This window comes from Macadamia integrifolia, chromosome 3 (genome assembly GCF_013358625.1).
Source record: "Macadamia integrifolia cultivar HAES 741 chromosome 3, SCU_Mint_v3, whole genome shotgun sequence".
Lineage (NCBI taxonomy): Eukaryota > Viridiplantae > Streptophyta > Magnoliopsida > Proteales > Proteaceae > Macadamia > Macadamia integrifolia.
Window position 1 is genome coordinate 7,552,270 of NC_056559.1, and position 9,999 is coordinate 7,562,268.

Below are 9,999 nucleotides of genomic sequence, written 5' to 3' on the forward strand. Positions count from 1 at the left end.
CCCCCCCCCCCCACCCCCCATTTTCTTATGAGCGAGTTGCCATAGTTTCTTAACCTTGCAAATTTTTCACTACAAGGCTGGTAACAAGAAAAGAAGCTTCACTTTCTACTTAGTTCACCCTTAACCTTTTTTTACTTCCCATAATTGTAGATGAAGAGTTACTAATAGTAGCTTGTCAAGTTGAAGCTGAATCTGCAAGGAATTCCAAGGGAAAAATCAATAGAGTTACGAGTGAAAATTTTGATTTACTACATCTGAAGCTGTCGATTCTGTTTGTATGGTCATGACATACTCATTTAGCTTTGGTCCTTATTAAAATCATTTGGTAATTCCTTTTAGGTTACCAAAGTATTACTTTGTTAACTTCAACCAGAATGATGAATTTATCGTTCCCTATTTTACTTTGATGGCATCTACTTGAACTCTTGAAGGGCCTACAAGATTGGCAACATTGTTTTGTTATATGAGGAACCTATGCTCAGGTAAGTTTCTTTGTCTAGCTTTTTATATGTATATTGCTGTTGTATCTATTTTGGTTCATCTGTTAACCTGCTTGTGCAGGGAAAAAGTGAAGGCTGTGGCATAGTTTCTAACCCTTGGATTGGGTGTTTTTTCTTTTTTTTTTCCCTACCAACATAAAGCTAGGTTCGTGGGCATGGGTTGAGTAAAAAGGTCCATTAGATTGTGATAGATTGTAGGTTAAAATAGTTTCTCTTCTCATTCCTATTCTGGGAAAATGAAACCGTCTCCTTGTTGAACTCCACCTGTGAGGAACTCAATTAAATCCATCTCTTGGATAAACCCCTACCTTGGAGAAACTGCAAGCAAAATCATTCTTCTCAGGATGAGATTTTCTTTTTTTGGATTCTAACATCCTTTTTTTCTCTTTTCATTGCGTACTTTTTTTCTACACAGCATTAAAGGTGTGCACCTATGCATAGGATTTCTGGTCCCCATTCTTTTGATTTGCATTTGCTTCTATTTTATGATATCTATTAGCTGGATAATTGAAGTGAAAAGGTTTACGTTTCAACATATATACCTTAGCCTCTTTCAGCATTTTGTTTGATCTAATTCCTTCTGCAGATCTGAGGTCTTGCAATGATTGTGTATGTTTCTCAATCATCTTCCCTTTTCCTTTTTGTTTTCCTATTTTGGTCAATGTGAAACCTAGGGCTGGCAACAGGTAGCTGCTTATCTGCCTTGCTCGACCCTAGTTTGGGGAGAAAGGGTATGTATTTCTTACCCTATAAGAAAATGGGGAGGCATAGGGATAGGGATAGGGGTCATACTCTTCCCATTTACCCTTCTAGGTAGGGGACAAATAGGTAATTTTATATATGTGATTTAATTGAATATATATATATACTATACACGCCTATAGCCCATTCCACAGGCCCATAACCCATATTTATTCATGCGTGCGTAATCTATAGGCCATAATTCCATAACCTACAGCTGATTTTGAAATCCCCATTCATTGAGCCCAAAAACTGTAACAGTACAATAGTTTGCCATCGATGATCCTTTACCCACCTTACCTGTTACCTGCTGATTATTGGGAATTTACCTATAGCTTGTTTACCTGCTGGGTAAGGGCAAGGGAAATCCTTATCCAATGGTACCCTACCCATTGCCTCCATTAATTAAATCCATTAATGAGTTCAAAAGAAAAGCTTTGATGTCGTCTTTTTTTTTTTGTTGGAAGTTTTGATTAATTCATTTTTTTGTCTTTTTTTTGGGGGGAGGGAGGTTGCCTCGGTCTTGGGTAAGGATTCAATCTTTTGGTGAGATTGTGGTTTCTATTTGGTTGAGAATTTCAGTTTATATGATCCAGTTATCCTTTTTTTTTTGGGGGGGGGGGGGGGGAGGAGGACGGGTTGACTAACAATAATTATTTTATCATGGTTATTTCTAGAGTATTGTTAAACCTCAAAAAATTATCAGGGAAGAAACTTTTGTAGAGGTTCTTTAAGGTGGCCACATTGAACACTTTGCCTATACTCTCAGATTTTAACTGTTTCTCTGGTTAATTTTGATCATCGTAGAAGGTTAGTTATTCGCTACAGAGCAAGTAACAAGAAATGAAGCTTCACTGTTTTACCTACCACTTTCAAATTGATGATAGATCTGTGAAGGATTTAATGGAAAAAGAATAAAGAGTGGAGATGCCTACTCATTCCTCTAAAATTCTCAATTCTGTTTTTATGGTCATGACATACTCATTTAGATCCAGTTCTTGATGAAAATGATTATGTAGTTTTTGTGTTTTGTTCAGAGGAAACATGCTTTGGTAAGTTGCAGCATCTAGTTGTTTACATTCATATGTTGGTTTATATATTTCCTGCTGGTGTGGGGCAAAAGTGAAATATTTAATTAGTAACCAACTGAGCATCAAAATCATGTAGTTTTGAGACTATTCTACTTGGAATTGTTGGTTTTGAATTTGATCCAATCAGGTGCTGTGCTTTCATGGTTTTCACTCCACGAAAAAAAGGGGGGGGGGGTTCTCAGATCTGCATTTCCTCCTGTATATGCTTATGACTGTATGGTAGACCTAAAAAGTTAACACTGTTCTAAAAGTCCTTCACTGTACTCTTTTTGGTCCCTATAGGATAGCAGGAGATAAACAGAGATTTCTTTCTGTTTTCCACATCTGGAGAATCATTTTTGTGAATCTAGTTCACTTCCTGTTGGTTGTAAATTGAAGGTACTGCTGTTCATGTACACTATGGGTTTCTGTTTTTGAGGAGGCAACCCTCAATCCTTAACATAAACCAACGTATGTAATTCAAGGTAAATCATTTTCAGAATGAGCTTGTACAGAGGGTTTTACTTACTCCCCTTTGGGGTGCTTACTTCTTAATTCTTCCCCAAGTCCCCATTAGTGAAATAGAATGGACATTAATTTTTTGACACATATCTGGCTACTCCTTGTGAACAATTCTCAGATCTACTCATTTCCCCACCAAAAAATCTCACTTAGGTCTACTGCTGTCCCCTTCATCAGGCTTTGTGGCCATAATCATGGCCCTATATTAGCCAAATTGCGAAGCACAGGAAGCAGGAGGATGCCTACCATGGATTTTAGTCTGTTTTTTTCAGCAGAACAAGGAGCCATGGATTATCCAAGTTCTCCTTCGCCATGGTGAAGGGAGAGAATCTCTTCAGCCACAAGATTTGACCCTTTGATTCAATCGAGGAAGGGTACATAGGATCTTCGATGATAGGGTGAAGGAGGTAATGATGAGACTCACTATCCCTACATGTCCAACCACAGGTTCATGTCATGATGGATGAGAGATTCTCTCTTCACCCTTGGGTACGAAAAACTTGCGCCAAAAAATTATTTGTTCTTTTTATTTTTCGTTGTTTTATAATAGCTATGTTCTCTTATTACCAGGACTGATCAATTGTGATCCCACGATGATCAACTCCTTTGTCCAAGACCACTCAAAGAGATTGCCTGTCCGTAAAAGCGTCAATTCCAGGGGTCAGGGATAGGTGCGGGATGTTCTCTTCTCTAAATGACAGGTTTCCCTTTACACTGCTATTGTACGTTTTTATTGCTATTAATATCATTATGATAAAACTATGCTGCTGCCAACCCTCTTTAAGGAAGACATTCACCTACACTTAATTCGTCCCCTTAACCTTACAGATCAATCTGACATTCTTCATATGTTGTTTTAGTGCTGTGCAAATTGTTTGGAATTGTCAATTCTTTAAATAATTGCAACTGTTGAAAAAAGAAAAAAAAAAAAAGGGGGCAAAACCCGGTGCAAGATTATCTTCATTTGATTTGTTGAATGCACATCTAATGGATGTTTAACATGCCACAAAATCTTGTACATCGACATGGCAAAAGGTAGACTGGACATGAAAAAGGGTTCCACAAGACAACAATGGGCCTATTCGTGAATAGGGGGCAGACATTTATGGCCATTGATGGCTGTACTTTTCCTACACAAAGTGCAGGAAACTCTCCTTTCATTAGGCATGAACATGTTCAAGCAGTAATCACATATTGGATCAAATAACCAGTCCTATAGGGTTATGCAGTGGACAAATTACCAGCCATAGTTAATGGATAGTCCCTTTGTTAAACCAATTACTTTGGGATTAGTTCTTCAAATTGTGTTTCAGATGGTTCACTTGCCTATATCAGCTTGCAATTTTACCTCCAGAGCCTCAGAGATAACAAGATACCTGCTCCATCAGTCTGGAAGGTAATACTTCTACCATCCTTACAAACAGGATGTGTTTACACATTACATTCTACTAATCTGTTTGGTTCAGATAGATTCAGAAATTTAAGTTTAGATAATGAAAAATGTAGAAGTAAGAACTGTTTCTGAATTCCTGAGGCCTCAGATTGACTGTTTAGTTGTGCAGGGATGAAATGATTCTAATTTACGCAAGGTAGAATGCTTTCTACAAAATCCACAGCAAGTAAAGGCAAAAGAAGCTGCGGAAACTTCATCCATTGTTTCTGCCAAGTAAGAACTGCAGGAGCATAAGTGCCAAGTGCTGGCACAAGGGGCCTTGCTCAACTAAACTCCATCTTATATCATATGTGTTAGGCATGACTGAAGGTACTTCATGATCAATCTATTTCTTTTTTCAGGTAAAGGTCTTGACCTATTTGCTTTCAGAAGATATAGGATATATTGTCAAATGCACCATGAGTAACTCTTTCAAACCAAAACCCTTGGTTCAATATATGTTATGTATATAGATAGAAACAAAGAGGAGGAACATATCCAAAATCTATGTATGCTGGTGATCATACATAAGAACAACGCAAAAGAATCTCATGAGGTGGGGATGGGATGAAATCTACAAGTGATGACCCAAACAAAAGGGTAATATCATATCTTCCTCTTTCTATCCTTTGTGCTGGGAAATCTGTCATCAGCATTAACGTTGAAAGCGGGTGAAAGAAACTCAGCAAACTATTAGATGATAATCAGCTGTTGAATCAGAAGGCATGGCAGAGTCGGGGAGCACTTTTGGCCCACATGAAAACTTTCAAAAGGGCCCTCTTAGGTTTCTTGGTCGTAGATTGAGCAACCTCAGTGTCCGTCCTCTTCAGCATCTCCCACATCACATGCACATCTTCAGACTCACATTTTTGTACAGCTTGGCGGAGTTGCAATAGCTCTGTCTCATTCCCCAACACATGATCCCATGTAAAAACACAAATTAGTGACAAACAAATGATTATAACTACAAAATGTTAATTACCTCCTAAAACAACTGGCTCTTTAATTTTAGGGTTGTTCCACTTATTGGTACTGTATCCAGGCTGCATATATTCAAATTCAATTCTGGCTTTCTAGTGATGGAAATCTGAAAGAGTGACAGAAAATTCAAGAAATGGGCAGATTTCCACCATGTGATTCCCACATGCAACTGCTCTTTTTTAAATTTACTTTTTATGGCAGTGTTGGGAGGGGGTGGATATTTGCTTTCAGGCTCTGCATGGTAGTATGACATGGGACCAATTTCGAGTTGATTGATGGTGCTTACTTTTGGGATTAAACGAGGTGTTTACAAGAATTAGTCATTTGGGACTTTTTTTTTTTCCTCATTTGTCATCACAATCACGACAAGTGGCTAAATATTTTTAGCAGATATCATACTGATTATCGATTAAAGTAAAGAGACATCTTTGTTCAGTTTGGATGTAATATGAAATCTTGATCCAAGTGTTTGTTCCCAAGTGAGTGAAAAAAAAAAATGTTTACCCTCTGATGCAGATTAATTACCAAAATAGGCTTGTTTTATTAGGAATAAGCCTAAGGTTGGGTTTCATACATGTTAGGCCTTTGATCCCATGTGTTTTGAGTGTAATAGACCACTTTTATGAGTCTAAAAGGGGGGCTCTAAGATTGAGTACGGGATTACCAGTTAGTTTCCATTTTCATTAGTTTCCTTTTTAATTGGGCTTGATTTGAGTTATATTTGTTTCCTTAGGAGTCAAGTTATTGATTGAATCAAGTAATTAGTAGTTAGTTTCCTTTTTCAATTAGTTTCTAATTTCAGTTAGTTTGTTTTAGTAACTATTGTATTAGGAGAATATTTGGTTTCCTTTTTGAGGAACCTTCTATTTTGTAATTCCCTCCCCCCATTAACATTATAAATAAAGAAGAGGAGGCTCCTAAAAACCTAGAATGATTTTGATAAAAAAATAATGGTTGTTGCTATTGTCTTCTTCATGAAGAGTTGTCTTGTGTTTGATCAAGGCTGAAGGAATTGGTGTTTGATCCAATTGACTCCTTGCAGCGTGAAGTCCAGGAGGTCTACTTCAAGTATTATTCTCTTAAGTTTTTATCTCTTTCAAGACTTATTAGGGCTGCAAAACCAGGTATGTAATCTGTAAGATCAAACACCAAGAAACACGAATAATAAAGAGACAATAGATCCGTACGACAAAGAGATTTAACGAGGTTCACACACCAGGGTGGTGTGGTACGTCCTTGGGCGAAGAAGAAGATGATTCACTATGCAGAAGAGAAATTGCACCCTAGCAGCGGCGAGAAAAAACTCGTCCTGAAACCATAGCTACATGAAAACCCTGGAATACAATGACTTTCTCAACAAGCAACAGTACATTATATATACTCCAAATCGCGGGTCGATCCGGTCGAACAACCCCTCTGCTTCCATCACAGATCTCAGAAAATGTCCAATTCGGGTCGCCACCAAAATATGTTGGATCAGGTCAATCTTCAAAACGGGTCAAGAATTCGAAACAAACTTAACATAATCTATCACTCTGCTGCCCAGAAAAATTTGCAAAACAGAGCATCTATCGCTGCTGGAATGACCAGATCTGAGTATCCGATTAGTCCAGTTTTTTGATCGAAGGTTCCTCCCCATACTAGTGAGGATCGACCCAAATATTGGCTGATTCTGCTCGGCCATTGATGAGAAATTAGAAATCTCCAGATTTTTGTCTTTTAGTGAACTGAAGTTTCTATTTTCTGCATTCTGGTTCTGCTGGTTTAAATTGTGTTTTCTGGACTGCTGTTCTTAATATTCTGTTAACTTAATTCTAAACGGACTCCCATCTGTTCCTGGTTTAGTCCTAAGAATCATTGTTGGAATGGACTCTTGTTATTCTCTTGAGATCAATAACCTGCTTTACTGCTGAATATCTGTTCTGATTTCTGAAGACTCTTGCCACTTTAATAGTCTTTGGATTAGTTCTAAACTGCTACTGGTTTGTTTAATCCCTGTGTTGCTGTTCTGTGGGTTCAGTACTGTTTCTGGGTTGTCGCTGAAGTTAATTTCTGATACTTGGTTGGGGTTGGTTTTGGTTGTTCTTTGTTTTAAAAGTTCCTGCAGTTTTGGGTCTAATTGGGTGTCCAATTTAGTCCTACATTACCCTCTCTGTTCATATGGATGTAATATGAAAGCTTGATGCTATACTACTGTTTTTCACTTCTTTTTGTTTTATATTATGGCCTAAATAGCCATCTAGCCTTTACAGTTTTCCAAAACACACCCTGAAGTCATTAATTATACCCATACATTCAAGCTTCCAATGTTCCAATACCAAACCAATAGTCTCTGTAATGTATGGCTAGACAGGAACTACCCAACCCCACTTAGATCACTAATCAAATTCAAACAAAATATTGATTTAGGTACTGATATCAGTGTATGCAACCAGCCAATAACAGTAGGTAAACCCAGAAAAAAAACTGAATGCCGACAGGACTCTAAAATTCATTCAAAATATCTATCAAGATGTTTCTGGAAGTTTCTTTGATTTTGACTACCTAATTCTACAAAGATACATATCATTTGCGTTTTCTTTCTAGAATTGATACCTCCCTTTTTTCTTTTTCTTTTTATTTTTTTTTCATTTAATAACTTCTGAAAAATGTTCTTCCACATTTCTTTTAATCTCCCCATCTTTGACCAAACCCTCAGATGCATCCAATGTGATCTGGGTTATTATTTTCTTCTTCATCATTCAACCATTTATGTAGACATCTTTCTCAGAATCCTCAGTACCTAACTTGCGATTAACATCATTATAATGCTTAATTTTAGCTTCAGGCTTTGAATTCACAAGATAACTAATCAACAATTAACAAAAGACTACCCATCTCTTCCCATTTTCTTCAATTTTTTTTCTATTTCAATGAGAAATCCTATCTTGAATCTCTAACTATTAAGAGGGCTTCAAACATCTAATACTTGTAGTAGCTAATAATCAGGGAATGAAGGATTGGATTGGTTTCTTTTGACCTTTTCTCAGAGGGTAAATTCTGGCCATGAACATGCCTTTAGCTCTTAAGAATTGGAATCAGAAATTGGAATCCAAAATCAAATCAAAGAGGAAAAGAAAGGTAGGAGGAAATAACATTACCCCTCTTATGAATACCAAGACCGGTAGCGACGTCGCTCCAGACTCTCCTCAATGCTCTCATCCAGGGAAACACCACCTTATCCCACCACTCCATACTCCTCGCCTGAAGAGAGGGAGAGGGAGACTGAAAGATCAGAGGAGATTTCTCTCACTGAACCCCGCGCCCTCACCCTCCTTAATGCCCAGAAGGAGAAAAAGGAAGATAAATAGGAAGAGAATAAATAGAAACTTAGCAGAAGAGAGAGAAACCGAATCTCTAGGGTTAGCAGAAACTAACTCGGCATTCCGTAATGGCGGTCCCTCCATTTCCTCCCTTCCTCCCTCTCCTCTCCCGCGCGCTCTGGAGTTGGTTAAAATTCAATTCACGGACAATGAACAGTGTCTGTCCAATTACCTTCTTAGGATATGCCACGTGGCCTTTGTCCGGTTGGACCGGATCCAATGCGGTTTTTCGCATTGATTGGGACGGATTTGGTTCTCACTGGAATGGACCCATTAGAACTTTCCTGCCATACACGTGGCTAACATATTCTGTTCGGAACTTTGAATTTCGTTCTATTGTTGAGAGACAATGATGATTAGTTTATGATGAAGAGAGAATCTCTTAACCCACAGGATTTGGTGGTCAAATAGACCATTGTTAAAAGACAATTTGGATCCATCAAGATTAAGAATCGATCAAAATATGTCCTAACTCAAAAAATCTATAAAATTCAAGGACCATTCCAACCCATGAAGATGAACAATAAGTTTAAGGGAGGAGGTTGGGCATGCTGACCAATGGGGGGTTGGGATGCAAAGGGTATGGGGGTTATTTCCTAAGGGGGGAGAGCTCTCTCTATCTCTCTCTCCCTCTCTCTCTCTCTCTCTCTATATATATATATGTATATACTAGTAAGACTGACACGTGCAAATGCACGTGTGAGCATTTGTCAGGTCACAGAGAAATTAAATGTTTACTACAATCTTAATGCATTCTAAAAATTATCCTTTGTAAAATTAACTAATGCAAATTTTTGAAAGCCTCAATCTATTTCAGTCTAAATTGGAAAGAAAAAAATAATTATTTAAAGTATCTAATTATAGAGTTCACCTCACTTTCGGAGAAGCAATTATTGATTGGATGCCAAGAAACTTGAGACAATGCCAAACCACATTTTCATACTATGATCATTCAACAGAAAACACACAATTTCATTTAATCATCCAATCATGTAGGTACAATAACATTTAATCAGTCGAGAAAGAAACCCCAAGACGTAACCTGTTTTGGGCTTTAAGCAATTATGTAAGTATAATATCACAGTTAAATTTAACATAGTCAACGCTAACATCATACAACACTAAAGATTACTCAGGTCATTCTCCTTGGGCCTAATCTGAACTAATTAAGCCATCGACCTGGGAAAATATTGAGGTCATAAGAAATACGTCACATATTTATAACTATAAACATCCTAAAACCTAAACCAAGATGGGGGGAAAAGGAGAGGAAATGAGAGGGAGAGAGAGAGAGAGAGAGAGTAAAAGAAACCTTAAAATAGGAAGAAAAAGAGAAATATTGTTTTCTTCACATTATTAAGGAATAAAATCATAATAAATAGTGTCAGCAA

At 37.6% G+C, this 9,999-nt stretch overlaps 1 long non-coding RNA gene across 1 annotated transcript; it reads right to left on the bottom strand.

The window, feature by feature from the left end:
* Nucleotides 1-4,689: 4,689 nt before the first annotated feature.
* On the bottom strand, nucleotides 4,690-8,714 carry LOC122073018. Its single transcript, XR_006138626.1, has 2 exons — nucleotides 8,387-8,714; nucleotides 4,690-5,163 (listed from the first exon to the last, which is right to left on the bottom strand). It is a non-coding gene; the product is annotated as an uncharacterized LOC122073018 (long non-coding RNA).
* Nucleotides 8,715-9,999: the final 1,285 nt, after the last annotated feature.